General features: G+C 38.7%; 1 long non-coding RNA gene across 1 annotated transcript; it reads right to left on the bottom strand.

The window, feature by feature from the left end:
- Window positions 1–4,797: 4,797 nt before the first annotated feature.
- LOC117077285 lies at window positions 4,798–14,946 on the bottom strand. The gene is made up of 3 exons (XR_004434723.1): window positions 14,770–14,946; window positions 11,673–11,812; window positions 4,798–6,185 (listed from the first exon to the last, which is right to left on the bottom strand). It is a non-coding gene; the product is annotated as an uncharacterized LOC117077285 (long non-coding RNA).
- Window positions 14,947–15,053: the final 107 nt, after the last annotated feature.

Genomic DNA, 15,053 nt, shown 5'->3' with positions numbered 1-15,053 from the left:
TATTTTAAGTAAATACAGAAGTACTTAGAAAGTGCTAGCACTTATGCTTATAATTTTTCAATTAGTAACAATAATACGTAAACCTAAATTAAATTTTCATCATTAACAAAGTTCTTTAGTTCTCAAGTGGAAACAATTTAAAACTAGGTTTATTTTGTAACATTTTTGCTAATGAGTAGTTTTTTGTTTTTTTTTTTAAAGTATGGGAAACATGGCTTTTTTTTTTTTTTTTAAACAGAAATGCAACTAGTAATGTAAGTTCTGTTTGGTATAACGTTCTACATTAAGATACTACCCGTGAAAACAAAATTCTCATTACCTTTCTGGTGATAGCTAAGCATCACCTTAACAAATTGGCGTGTGACCTCAGCCTGCATCACTATGACCGTATCTGAAACATTCTCTTAACTTTGTAATGGTTATGATCTTACCTGTCTTCCCGATCACTATGCCCATTTTAAATACTTATTTTAAACCAAATGAAAAATCTTTATTATAGAGTGTTACAGAATGGAGAATTTTTAAAACAATTATTCATAAAAATATCCATTTTTTCCTCAAGAAGATAAAGTGCACTATTACACACTGACTATTACACACTATTACACACTGTTACATACTATTACACACTGACTATTACACACTATTACATACTATTACACATTATTACACACTATTACACACTGACTATTACACACAGGAATTGGTGACCTGAATTTTATCTTTTTGAGCTGTAATTTCAATGTTGGAAACAGCTGTAGGGATCATCTAGTCCTTTCCTCTTAGAAGCTTTAGTAGACCGACCCCAACACTGCACACAGCTAAAACTTGAGCCTGGATTCTCTCTCCAGGAGGCACTAACCAACCAAATCTCAACATGTTTTGTTCATTTTTTGACCAAATCTTGATTTAACAAACATTTAAACCACTTGAGAAATAGATTGCTATTTTGCTTTGCTTAGCTGCTGCAATTAAATATGTACTAAGTCTCCTGTGCACATGATCCGTGCAGCACTGTGCTGAGTCTGTGAAACCACAGAACTAGAAGGGACCTTTGAGATTATCTAGTTCAATTGCCCTGGCTTTCAGATGGAGTAAATGAGAAGTGAATGGGTGTTACAGGGCCACACAGCTAGCCAGCATCAGATCTGTGCCCCTATTCCAGATGGCCTGACCTCGAGTCTGGTCCTCCTATTACTATGCTGTTTCCAGTGGAGTGTACAGTTCCGAGGGTAGAGTCAGGTGTTCAAACAAGGATCCAAACATTGCTGAGGCCTATTGACTCTTGTTCCTGTTGCCTTATGGGTGGTTGGGACATTGACAAAGCATAAATATTTGCCAAAGAATCATGAATAAGCTCAGCTGGAAATCAACTTTGATATGCAAATGACAGAGGTGGTTATAAACATGAAAAAAAGTTTTGTTTTTTTTTTAAATTAAAAAAATGTAAGTGGTAAAGCACATGGGGTCAGGCAAGCCATTTAAGAAAATGGCCTTCTCCATGGCATCTCATTGCTTTGGGAATATTGCAGTGGAATGGGAGCTTTGATAATCTCTGTGAAGAATAATGGCAAGGGGAAAGAAGGCTGCTTGTCGACAGTAACCTACAGACAAGTGAAAACCCGGGCTGTGTCCTGAGAGTTTTAGGTAATCCAGGCTCATAATTTGATTTGAGAAGAGCTACTCCAGGCTACTGTGTAATTATAGAAGCATTCACTCGGCTGGCTCCTGTTCGCCTCATCACGTTCTACTTCATTGCCCTTTATACTAAAGCCCCTGTTGATGAGAGGGCGGAAACAGTAAGTACAAATAAAGCAATTAGCAGGTGGGGAATGCTACCACTGTTTAAGGATAACATACAATCTTTATTGGTACTTATTAAGTAGAAGTCTAGAGCTTAGAGACAAAGGGAAATATCACAAGCCACAAAAATGAAAAGGAGTGTGGGAACAAAAAGAGAATGGGGAAAAATTATACCGACGTTTATCTACCTCATATTTCACAAATCTTATCCCAGAGGCTAGTTTAAAAAATACTATTAAACCTCCAGTTTATTTATATTATAGTGAGTTACATTCTCAACTAAAATTCACCTTCCAGTTTTCTTCCTTTTTCGGACCTAATCTTTTATGATGTGAATTAGGTTGAAAAACGTTTTAAACAGTTACTGTGTTCCACTGAGTTTTGAATTGGGGTTGTAGTTAAATCCGCCAGCAGGGGGAGTTAGGATAATTAACAAACCTTGGCAGGTCCTGACATTTAGAACATAGATTCATAGGCACTGTTGGCAGCACTGAAAATGCCCACCGTAGATAAGGAATATAATGGGCAAAAGGAGGAAAGCAAGAGGATTTCAAGTGTTCTTGAAATCCCAGCACAGGATATTGAAGATGGACAAGAAAATAGGGCACAGGCTTTCTACCTCCATTTGCAGAGTAATCCATGCACTCTGATTCTTGGTTTACTTATCTGAAAGCAGGGATAATATAACTCTGTTCATCCAGAATGCTATAATTCTCATATCTTGGTAGATAGCCTTGCTCTTCATACTCTAGCCTTATTTCTTCCGTCTGAGCACCAAGGTAGAGTATAAATGATTGCCGTGCTTCTTAGAGCAGCCACAAGAAGATGTCGCCTGCATCTGATTTGGGCCTGGTGTCTTTGTCCTTGCATGCCTTATTAATTAAAGCTTTGCTGTCAACTTCAACTGCCTAAACAGGATGTAGTCTCCAATTTGAATAGATTTCCAAGCAGTCAACTTGAAAGTAAGGTATGGGAGTTTGCAGAAAAATCAATATGCTTTTCCTTTGCCTTAGTAGCAGGAGGGTACTTTGGACAGAGACATGTACAGATACCTAGAAAGATAAAGTTTTATACTGGCAGTAGAAATTAATATTGCGAAATTAAATCTTTATCTTCATCCTAAAAAAAACTTAGATTCTTTTAGGGAAAACTTCTGGTTCTCGCTTCAGGTTTTACACACTCCTTCTCTTTTTCATCCTCCATCACCTAGCCGCCACTTGAGGCAGACCCAGAGTGTCAAAAGTAAAAGCTCTTGGACAATAATACTGAGAAAAATGTTTATTTTACTCTTTGGCGGAAATCACAGCACCTTCATAGGGCAGGACATTATCTCAGCCAGATCAAATGTCTAAAGATGATCGTGACCAGGCCTTCCCAAGTATCATTCAAGGGAGGTGACTTACGTAGGCAAAGCAGGGAAGAATAGCTTCCAGAAGTCTGCAAAATGCTTAGAACTTAGTGTTAATGTCTTTGGTACCTTTTGATAGTGCCAGTAAATATATAAATATGCATATCACGAATTTTCTTTTGGAAAGTGTACATTGTGTATTTAAAACAGATTTTATTTGAGGCTCACCAATATGCTCATGAATTTTTATGATCCCAGTCCTACATGTTCAAAACCATTGAAATTCTCAAATGACAAATACTAAGCCATAATTTCATAAATATACAGAATTTTCATTTGTAGTATCTCTCATTTCCATCATCATCCTCTTCATAATTGCCACTGTCCACTGAATTCGTTTCAGTGCTTCATAGTTTTAAAGGTGTTTCATAGTCATGAACTTACTTAATTCTTAACAATCTGTAAATTTGACAGGTGATACAATATGATTTTGCAAATAAAGAAACAGACACAGAGAAGCTCTGTGACCTACTCAGGGATGGCTCTGTTTGGGATAGTTATCTAAGGGTCTAGGTCAGTTCGAATCGGGTCTCCATCTATTATCAAATGCAAGAAACTGGAAATAGTTTGAGTAACTATTCAGCTCTTGTGTATTATTAGTACTGAGTTAAAAAAAAAAAAAACAGAACAAAATATTCACACATCCTCTTGTGCCTGGGAATCGTGGTATTTTAGAAATGTGGCAAGTGGTAGAACAGGATACCGAGAGTATGATTCACCTTTCTACCCCTCCCTTTTTCACCTCTGCATCTTTCCTTTTGTGTCAGATTAAAAAATAATGGGCAAACCTAGATGGTCGTGGTTGAGCAGAAGGACTTGTGATTGTAACTGCTTAAACCTGTGAACAAGACTTCAAAAATAATCCCTCAGATTCCTTTCTTCTCTAAGATCTCACCCCACTCTGGGGCACAAGAACTTGGTTGTACCTTTGGGAAGGCTGTCAAGAATTTTTCTGCTTTGGCAAACCCAGAGGTGCACCATTTCTGCGTCAAGTTCATCTCCTCCAATGTAGACTCCTGGTAAACTCTTTTTCGTTACATATTGATATGTAGTTCGCCTTTGATCATTGCAATTTATATTTGATGACAAGGAACCTTTCCAAGAACATACTCATTTGACAGTTTGAAGGGCTGAACAAATGTCTTTATTTTTATTTATTTATTTTTGAGATGGAGTCTTGCTCTGTAGCCCAGGCTGGAGTGCAATGGCATAATCTCGGCTCACTCCAACCTCCGCCTCCTGGGTTCAAGCGATTCTCCTGCCTCAACTTCTGGAGTAGCTGGGACTACAGATGCATACCAACATGCCCGGCTAGTTTTTGTATTTATTTTATTTTATTTTTTTTGAGACGGAGTCTCATTCTGTCACCTAGGCTGGAGTGCAATGGCGAGATCTCTGCTCACTGCAACCTCTGCCTCCTGGGTTCAAGCTATTCTCCTGCGTCAGCCTCTTGAGTAGCCAGGATTACAGGTGCCTGCCACCATGCCCGGCTAATTTTTGTACTTTTAGTAGAGACAGGGTTCCTTCATGTTGGTCAGGCTGGTCTCGAACTCCTGGCCTCAGGTAATCTGCCCGCCTCAGCCTCCCAAAGTGCTAGGATTACAGGCATGAGCCACCACTCCTGGCCAAATGTCTTTATCTTTAAAACAAGCATTTCAGTCTACAATATTTGTAAAGGATTGAGATTTGTTCTAATTAGATTTGTTCTCATGGAGGACAGCATTGTTTTTATTGGCTTGTGAATGTGACCAGAGATACTTGCAATCTAACTCATACATGGGTTCTCTAGTTCACAATGTCCCACCTGGATGCCTTTTAGGCTTTCTTCTCCTCATAGCCTGCCACCTCTTTGGGCCTGGCCTGGAGGAAGCCTAAGTGAATCATCTCCTCATAGAATCAAAAGCAGACTATAAATGATGATGAATACTTCCAGGTTGCCTGGAGCCACTGCACCTGATGCCATTTGAAACTCCTGCAGGAAATACTGGGCATCCCATTCCAAGTGTCCTTGAAGCCCGTGGCAAATTCCTCTTGTTCACTCAAAAAGCATGCTTCCTGTTGTTTTTGGGTGGTCTTTCCAATACCTAGACCTGAGAATGTTTAACAGAGAAAATAAAGAGCATATTTTGAATTCTCAAGTAAAATACTTTCTGATTGGTAGAACTTGGTTTTGATAGCAGAGTGTGGAAATAGCATGGCTGTTTATTTACTATGAGCATTTTGTGACAAACAGGCCTGATTCAGGGTATGATAGCACCACCCCTCACTCTCTGAAGTGGCCAATTTCTCCCAGCTGTTCAGGCCGGTTTCTGACTAAGCAAGTTGTTTCTTTTAGATCCTGTCTTCGAGGCAATTTCTGATGGTAGACAGAGGACACATTTTTCTCTGCTCGTCCATGTGTCTGTACAATCATTGGCTGCTCAGACACTCCAGGTTGGAGGTCTATATAAGTTACCCTCACCAGCCTTTCTGAACCAGACTCAAAGGACGCACCCCAACTGGCTTGTAAAAGCAGTACATCTAATCACACAATGCCTCTATAATGTGGTTTTTAAAATTAAGTGACCCACAGGATATTAATCTGGTGGTAACAACTCCCAAGGGATGTAGCACTGGCAAACACTTCAAGAGCTGCTAGTACTCATATTAAATGTGATGTTCATTTTGTCTAAACATATGGAAATAAAACTAAGCCATGGGAGAACTTCAGTTCTGTACATGCTATAGTGTTCATAAACCTGTCATAAATAAGTGTCTCTTATAAAGAAACCAATTAATAAATGTGCATTGAATCGCAAAGCATAAATATTCCATAATACAGGGTCTCTCCTCCCTGCACCCTCCACCAGCATTCCTATCCCTGCCAGGGCCCCCCCGCCACCTCCCTGTTCCTTAAGCTGTTATAACATTTTCCACTTTGTGGCCCGTCTCGGTTTTGTTGTTGTTGATTGAGTTATTTGGTTGGTTCAGAGGCCTGAAAAAATAAAGAAAAAAAAATCTGTAAGCTATAAAATGCAGCCTCTTTCTTCCTTTGTCTGTGTATTAGAGTCTGGCTTGGCACTAGAACCCCACCCCAAACCTCCCACCGAGAGTATGTCATATTTCTATATGCTCATGCATGTTCAGCTCTACCTCTTTTGAAATGATGCCCAAAGCCCAGCAATGTTTACATAAGTAAAAGGGAGTTTCACCTTTATGCTGTAATTTCTACATGGAGCAGAGAGTTTTCCTAGCCATACCTTATACTTTGTTCATAGGTGAACTTTTATTTTTCTGATATGATGGTTTTATCCAGCTTTGACAACAGATTTCTTTAGGAGATTACACACCTGGAATTAACTTTTTCTGCCAAGAATTACAGTGCACCTGGAAGTACTAAATCATTTTTATCTATGTTTTAGAAGCTTTGTGTAGTGAAATTGCATATCTCAAACTTAACTTGTCTCTTGAGGAGAAGCTTAAGGACTGGAGTCGGGTAGATATGAATATGCTGGTACTATGGAGTAAATACATCCAGGGTGTGTTTACTTTTCACCAGTCAAATACTCACTACCTGAACACCATCTCTCTGAGTACCTCACTTCTTAAATGACTCCGCGTCCTGCATAACATATGGAAATGTGAGTATGCACTTTCAGCAGATTGTTTGCTATGTTTACACCAGTTCTAACACTAATCCCCATTAATGTTTGATATAGTCCCCAACAGGTTTCAGAAGATGTCAGACACTGTATCTACTGTGTGTGTGTTTGGCATGATACACACTTAAACAAGGAGAGTGATAAAGAAGGATTTTTAGAGATTTCTTTCCTAAAGATATTTGCTAACTAGGTTAAATATTTTGAGAATGGGAAATACTTTCTATGAGTATGAATGACATCAAAATATAACATCCTTTAATTTAAAAAATAGGCAGGGAGTTCATTATAAATAGTCATACCATTCCATTTGGAGACATATTACATTTTCTGTTATGAAACTGTGGATAAAGTCTTGTGAGGTACAACTGTAAGACTATCTTCAAAAGATTTAAGATTACGAGTCAGAAAAGTTATTAAAACTCATGCCTACACATTAGAAAGATAATATTGTGTGAGTATTAGAAATTACATGATTTCTTGGGGGTGGGGAGGGAAGTGTTATAGGAAATTTAGAGGAAAAAAGTCTTCAATCTTTAAGTTTTGCTATTAGTGTTAGAGCTCCTGTTTTTGTCATGAAACCAGGATATGCTCTCATTTTCCTGACGTGAAGTAGCATTGCTAGAACAACAAATGCTTTTCATCCCTAGGCATCCTGAAGTTTGCCAAACTAGTTCTGCTTATTCTTGTCGAACAAGGATAATTTCTTCTCTTGGTCGTCTCTGATATAGTGTCAGCATTTTAAAGGTCAAAAGTTACCATAGTGACAAATTACTTGAGTATAAACATTTATTCTGTTTAGACAAAAATGCTCTAAGATTAAGAAAAGGTTTAGAAAAATCATGGATAAACCAACACATTTATTTTGATGGATTTCTTTCTCAGGCTATATAAGAATGATATAATAAGTGATATTGTAAATAATGTTTAGTTAAAAAAAAGAGTACAGAAAAACAAAATATAGATACATTAAAATATATCTGCTATCAAATTCAAATATAAATATTTGAATTTCACAAATTACTATTTTCTGTTACTGTGGTTTAAATTTACATGAATGTGACTAAATTCTGCCCTGGTTATAGATAAACTCATTATGTTCTTTAAGTAGTTCGAATTTCCTGATAACCAGGAGTCAAACTGAAGAACAAGCAGAATTAGTAGCCAAGTCTAATAAACGACTGGGAAAAATTGTATCTGTCTCATCCTCCTGGTTCCCACACACTCTAGTTACATCATTACTTAGCCTGTAAATTTGGAGGCCAATTGGGCTCCAGAGCTTGGGTCAGGTGACCAAAACATCAAAATGTGTCTGAAACTCTACCCTAAAGATGGGGTTTCAGTAGGGCCTCTGGATAGCTGACTCCTCTGCGGCTGCTGTGCAATTTTCGTATTTTATTTCACCTTTGCTTTCAGGCTTAGCTTTTGGTCCCACAGATTGATGGCTGAAGCAAACTCGTTGATTTGGGTTTTTCTGTGCAGGTGCATGGGCAAAATTATTTCCTGTACCGCATACTACAATCAGTTATGTAATAGCTTGAAAGAAAACAAAAACAGAAACTAGACCTTTCTTTATGAATTGGTTTTCATCAGAGATCATTCTAACCCCTTATTTTTATTTCATCTTTTTTTTTTTGGTTTTGAAAACTGTTTTGGATTTTGTGATATTTTAAAACATAATTTAATGTCTAAATTCACAAAACTTAAAAACCAAGGTTATTAGAGCCACTGGCTGGAACTCCCCATCGATGGAGCTGAAATGCTCTGCTCCTCTTAAAAGGAGCGGAATGTGTAACTCTATCCCCTTGCTAAGGTTTCACAGGGCAAGTATAGTGATGACAACAACTACTTGTTTTCTGCAGATGTAGAAAGGCAATTTTTTTTTTTTTTTACATGTGCAGGAAGCAACAAAAACCTGGTCTTTGGGGACAGGTGAGTGAATTGCCTTGCAAGAAATAAACCAAATAATCCTTAAAGTTGTGATAACATATACAGAACCAAAAGCTTGACATCTCTGTACACAAACCTATTTTCATGTTCAGATTTACATTTCTCTTGATTGCTACAAGAGGGGCTATGATCGTGTCTGGCTGGGAGTTTGTTTCAATGGAGTAAAATCCATCAGAAATGAAAAATATCCTTGATAAATTGTTATCAGGTATTTAACAAATCTTTTCAGGAAGCAGGGATGATGCACTAAAGAAGGAGAAAACTCAGGTGAAAATTAATCTTGTTAAAAACCAAGGCAAACAAACAAACAACAACAACAGCAACAACAAAAAGAGAAACCAAGGCAAACAAACAACAACAAGAACAACAAAAAGAAAATGAAGGCAAACAAACAAACAACAACAACAAAAAGAAAAACCAAGGCAAACAAAACAAATTGTCCTTCTTCTTGGATCAAATAATTGCATGAACTCTATTCCGTGACTTACACAGCAAACATTAGTATGTACTAATTACCATGCTACAAGATAAGGATACAAAGAAGGTAATGAGATATGATAATAATGATAATGATGATAACAGCTACCATTTATGTAGCACTCACGGCATACCACACTGTACTGAGCACTCTACATTTATCCTAATCCTCACATTAATTCAAGAAGATAATCATTCCACTTTACAGAAGGAGAAACTGAGGATCAAAGAAGATAAATGATTTGCTCATGATCATGCTTCGGTTATGTGGTGAGCCATAGAGATAGAATTTCAGTCTACACTGGATTTAATCTAGGAACTCTGTCCGTAACTGTTCTCCCACATTTTCTAGAGATCGAATAGAGATACAAGTCTTTCTTTGTCCTTAGGTGGTTTTAATCCCATGGTGGAGTACACTAGATGAAGAAATAATTGACATTACACTTGTTAAAATATCAACAGGACTAAGTGATTTAGGAAAGTCAAAGTTTCAGGGAAGAAGTGGTTTGGACCAGAACTTTTCTTAGGAACCCTGTGTCTATGGCATCGGAGCAGGGAAGAGTGTAGGTGGTAGATTAATGTTTGGTTATCTTTTCCCCTGCAGGTAATCCTTTGGAAAGAACTGATTTCTAGTTTTATTCTGCAAAACTATCACTGAAAGTGCTGTGTAAGACAGAGCAAACTCCTGTCCCTACAGGTGCCTGCCAAATAAAGTAACTAGGTGCTCACATATTTTCCAGTACAAGTACTTCATTTTTAATTCATGGTCCAGGTCCTCAGTACATGCTGTTACTAATATTAGGTTTCAGCAGAGAATAATGAACAGGAACACAGGCCTGAATGTCTTAACATTTTTTAAATGACGTTTGCAGTGTGAAATTCTATTTCTGGCTTAATTGGAGTCTTTACATAAACAAGAGGAGGGCTCTGCAGTGTTGGGGAGGCATAATAGTCCCACAGCTTAGCAACAGAAAAGATAAGAGTCAGCATGATTCAGAACTGGTAGAAGGTTAATGCAGGCAGGGCTTTTCCCCTTTAGGTCTCAGCATAGTATTTATGTTAGACAAGAAAAGGAGAGGTCTTCTGAGTTAGGATTCTAACTGGAAAGCCTAGATCAGCTCCTTGGGGTGAAGCTTTATTCCATTAGAAAAGGAGGGAGGATTGGGAGGCCGAGACGGGTGGATCACGAGGTCAGGAGATCGAGACCATCCTGGCTAACACTGTGAAACCCTGTCTCTACTAAAAAAATACTAAAAACTAGCTGGGCGAGGTGGCGGGCGCCTGTAGTCCCAGCTACTCGGGAGGCTGAGGCAGGAGAATGGCGTAAACCCGGGAGGCGGAGCTTGCAGTGAGCTGAGATCCGGCCACTGCACTCCAGCCTGGGCGATAGAGCGAGACTCTGTCTCAAAAAAAAAAAAAAAAAAAAAAAAAGAAAAGGAGGGAGGAGGAGAACTTGCTCTGGTTGGGGAATAGTACTGTTCAAATGGCCCCCAAAGCAGCGCTGACTTATCCATTAGGTGCAGCAGGCAGTGTTTACGGGGCCTACGGTACTTTCAATGTTTTAATTACATGTAAAACAAAGAAGAAAAATGAACCTAATGATAATGAATATATGACGATGAATTCAGCCTTGTTTATATTCATCTTTATACCAGTAGAGTTGTAAAGTATAACTTTTAATTATTTTTTGGAAGAAGGGATGATGGCAAAATGCCTGGACCCCATGAAAGTCATCATGTGGTCCTGCCCCAAAGAGGCCACTGAAGCAAGTTACATGACTTTACTAGACAACCTGTTTTTTTTTTTCCTTACTAGTGTTTTCTCACTGGATTCTACTGACAGCGAGTCTCTGAGAAAAAACACAAAAAACTATGTTGGTTAACAAAAGCATCAAACGCACATTCCCTCTAGGTTTCTAACAGTGCCCTGACTGGCATAGAGTTGGCATTTAACAATTGGTTGTATATACTGGACACTGATTTAAAGAAAAAGCATGCTGATATACTTATTCATTAAGTACAACTATTTATTGAGCATCAGCTGTGTGCCAGGCACTGTACTAGGTGCTACGGATATAACAGGAAATAAGACATTCTTCTTTAATTCAAAGAGCTTCAGAGAAAGGCAGTAAGAAGAAACATAAAAATGACATTTTCAGGAGGTAGTGGGTTGATAAAAATGAGGTGGGGGAAATCCTTGCTTTCTGATTTTCAGTTTAAAAAGTGTATCAACCTCCCAATTAAAAGAGGTTTCCTTCTATGATGTTAAGACACAAGCTAAAATGGTCATAAATACATGAAACAGATATATTGCATAGTATATGGTAGCTAAGCTTCTTACTTAAAAATAAAGGATGTTGAATGATTTTCAGTGAAATGAGGACTGCTAAAGCTCACCTGACTGGGGCGATTTTGGCCATCCAAGCACTCAGAATTGGTGAGTGTTTATTCTGCGGGAGGGCTAAAGCTACTGCTGGGCAGCTTTTTCCTCACTGTTGCTGGGCCTGCTGGGAGTCACGATAAATTTTGAGATTCATCTGAAAAAAGAACAAGTTTCATGGGAGCTCTCCAAGTCACTTGGTTTGAAGTAAACACCAAACTCAAATCATTTAGTTTCTCATGATGAGACTTTCAGGCAACATGTAGATCTTGCCTGGTCCATTTATATAATAGACATGTGTGTACCACGTGCCCTACACGTATCGGGCTTTGTGCTAATGTTTGGTTTCGAGAGAGGAACAAAACAGACAATGGCTCTGCCCTCATGGAGTTTAGTTTCCCATTTTGTTTTTGGAGAGGGAGAGGTAATACAAATTTCAAACAACAGACGGGGTAACTGCAGGGTTCTAAAAGTACCATTCTAGTGGCTATCTTTTATTTTGGCTTTTTGGTAACAGCAACCCAGTTCTCCTTGGCATGTGGTCTTATATTGGTCAAGAGATTCTGTCTTTCTCTAGTCAGGAAGTGGGCTTGTGACTCAAGCTTAATCAGAATCTCTTTCCTGGAGTTTTGAGGGGCTTGGTGTTGATTCCATGAGCATGTGGCCAGATTCTGGAAAGAAGATCCCCATTGATATCGCAGAATAGTCATGAACACCCATAATGGACTGGACCAGTGAGTTAAGAGTATCTTTTGCTTTACTTTGCCATTCATTGGGCTGGGTTATTAAACTAGATTGACCCTAAATTCCTTTCCCCTAGTGCTTCCTTTTTGGAAATCAATAGGGATCATTAAGAAGAAGAATGTAAGCATAGACATACTAACTGGATCAGCATGGTATAATGAAAAGAGCTTGGGGTTGTGCTGATTTTGGTATGCTTGCTGGGGAGTTTCCCCCAGTCTAAAATTGGAAGTGTAACAGCAGCTCCACAAGGTTTTTGGGAAGTTTAAATCTACACGGCCCTATTTAATGCCCATGCCCATGGGCATTACCTACTTTGCTCTTGCCTACTTTCACTTCTCCTGCCCAAACCCCACCGCATGCTGTCTTCATAAATAGTATGTTGCCAAGTTGGCTGGAAATTTTAAAATAATGGCAAAAATTTGCAATAACAACTCTGGAGAAAGAGATGAGATGGGATTGGAAAGCTGATAAGTGAATCTTCAGCCACTTCCTCCTCCCTTCAGATAGTGTGGGCTTGGAGTGAAGTGTGGACCGGAAATTTGACAATTGGCTAGATCTGTGGCTCGTGAACTCTGCCTGGCATGAACACTTCTATTTCAGCACATCTGTGATTGCCATATCACCAGCATTTGCAGAAATGGAGGATTAATTTTATTGTGCATTAGCTCAGCAGATCTGGTGACATAATATTGCACTACGAAGAAGGATTACTCACCAGTTTCTGGATGCTACATTTTTAGAAACTAACTCCACTTAACGATAAGTGTTGGATCTAACAACTTCCCCCTTTTCCCTACTCCCACTCTCCAATCACCCAACCAACAAATATTCCTTAATGTAAAAACCAGCTCTCATGGGACCAGATGGATACAAGTTTTCTTCAGGATAAAATTCTGGATATTTCCCCAAAGTGAAGGTTTTATAATACTTCTTCATTTATTAAAAACAGATGTGCCATGTTTATAATATTGCTCCAAGCCCCCCGTTTTTTGGTTTATGGAAAGCAATTTGTGTAAGGTAAAATAATATAGCATTTGTGAGTCATTTCTGAAGAAAAAATGCAAAAACTGTACAGTAGTCTGCAAGCCAGACAGGGGATACGGTCATAAGGAAATAGGGCTACATCCCAGGGCAAACAAAGAGGAGACCTTGTTTCTACTTCTGTCGTACATCTACTCAGGGTTTTGACATACCCTCTTTTCACCTATGACCTCCATCTTCAGAAAAAGAGGCTCAGAGACAGGCTGTTATTAAGGTCTAGCGGCTGGCAGAACTCAGTTGCACACTGCATCCTATAATCTTCCTACTTGCCACTAAGCCAGTACCCTTTCCCTTACCTGTTGTCTTTTTAAAAGAACCTTTTCCCCCATCCTCATCTAGGCTACCTCACAGAGCCTTCTTTTTCTCCAGGTAGCACACCTTAAAAACTATTCCTTCCTTTCTCTATAGCCTCTTTGTCCATTCTGTCATTTCTACTTGCTGATGTTTAACCAGCTGCTGGGCTACTGTGTCACTTAAGTAGCTGTATTTGATGTCTATGGAGTTCGGAGTATACAGTGAGTAGGTCCCTGTGGACAAATGCAGAAATGAAATGTGTGTATGCATGTTCTTTACTGAGTGCTTACTGCGTGCCAGGCACTGCTCTAGTTAGTTTTTAGAGTTCGTTATATTTAATTTTCACAATTTTCTGTGAGGTATGAGTTTGGGCAGACCTGCATTAAAGCCCTGCTCTACCATTTACTTGAAAAATATGTAAGCTTTAAGTAGGGAGTATCCATATTTTTAGGGCTAATTCCTGTAATTTCTATTTGTATGGTTCAAAAAAAAAAAAAAACAAAAAACACACAGCTTTATCTCTTATATAGCCAGGGAAGATTTTTAAAAAAATTATTAAAAATATTCTGTCAATATTCTTTGAAGCTCTGATGGCAAAACTGGATATATGCCATATTCATTTTTTTAACAGCATGAAGTACAAAGAAAGTGATAAAAAGTACACAAACTGCTTTAATTAATTTATGCAAGCAGCAGACAGTAAAATATAATGGTCTACTTATTCTTCTGTGATTGACAGCCAATCCTTAGAGCAATTTGCACTCTGATCAGATAGCAGGTTTTCTCCCATAACCTTGAGGTCCAAGTCTCTCTGCCCTTTATTGTGAAATTATCTGCCCTTTGACCCTTTGAAAAGATGGAGTCCCACATCTTCTAAAAGTCTTCCCTGAGTCCTGCACTGATGTGTACAGTAAATGACTGATTGTCTCCATTATATGACCACGGCAGGCACAGAGAAATACCTAACTCATTTTAGCAGAACTTATCCTAATTGGAACTATAATCAAAGATAACTGGAATACTCCAGAAACTTACCTGGATTTGGTATCTTTTGAAGTTTTGGTAAAATAAGTGGTACCTTCTTTGTGCTTGTATTTTCTTTCCTTCCAATAGGGGAGTGAGGAAGAAAAAAATTGAAAGGAAAGCTAAAGCATCTCTTCTTGCACAACCTTCCCTTCTCTCTTTCTGTGTAGCAGAAGGTGACACTGGGCTGCTGGGCTGGTTCAGAGGGTTATGCACATAAAGTCCTTATCACCTGTGCTATTTAAAGTGGAATGGAAAAGTGCAGCTGAAAACATCCTGGGGGAAGCATTCTCTCC

This window comes from Trachypithecus francoisi, unplaced genomic scaffold (genome assembly GCF_009764315.1).
Source record: "Trachypithecus francoisi isolate TF-2019V2 unplaced genomic scaffold, Tfra_2.0 Lachesis_group0, whole genome shotgun sequence".
Lineage (NCBI taxonomy): Eukaryota > Metazoa > Chordata > Mammalia > Primates > Cercopithecidae > Trachypithecus > Trachypithecus francoisi.
This window is presented reverse-complemented; position numbering and strand designations above follow the sequence as displayed.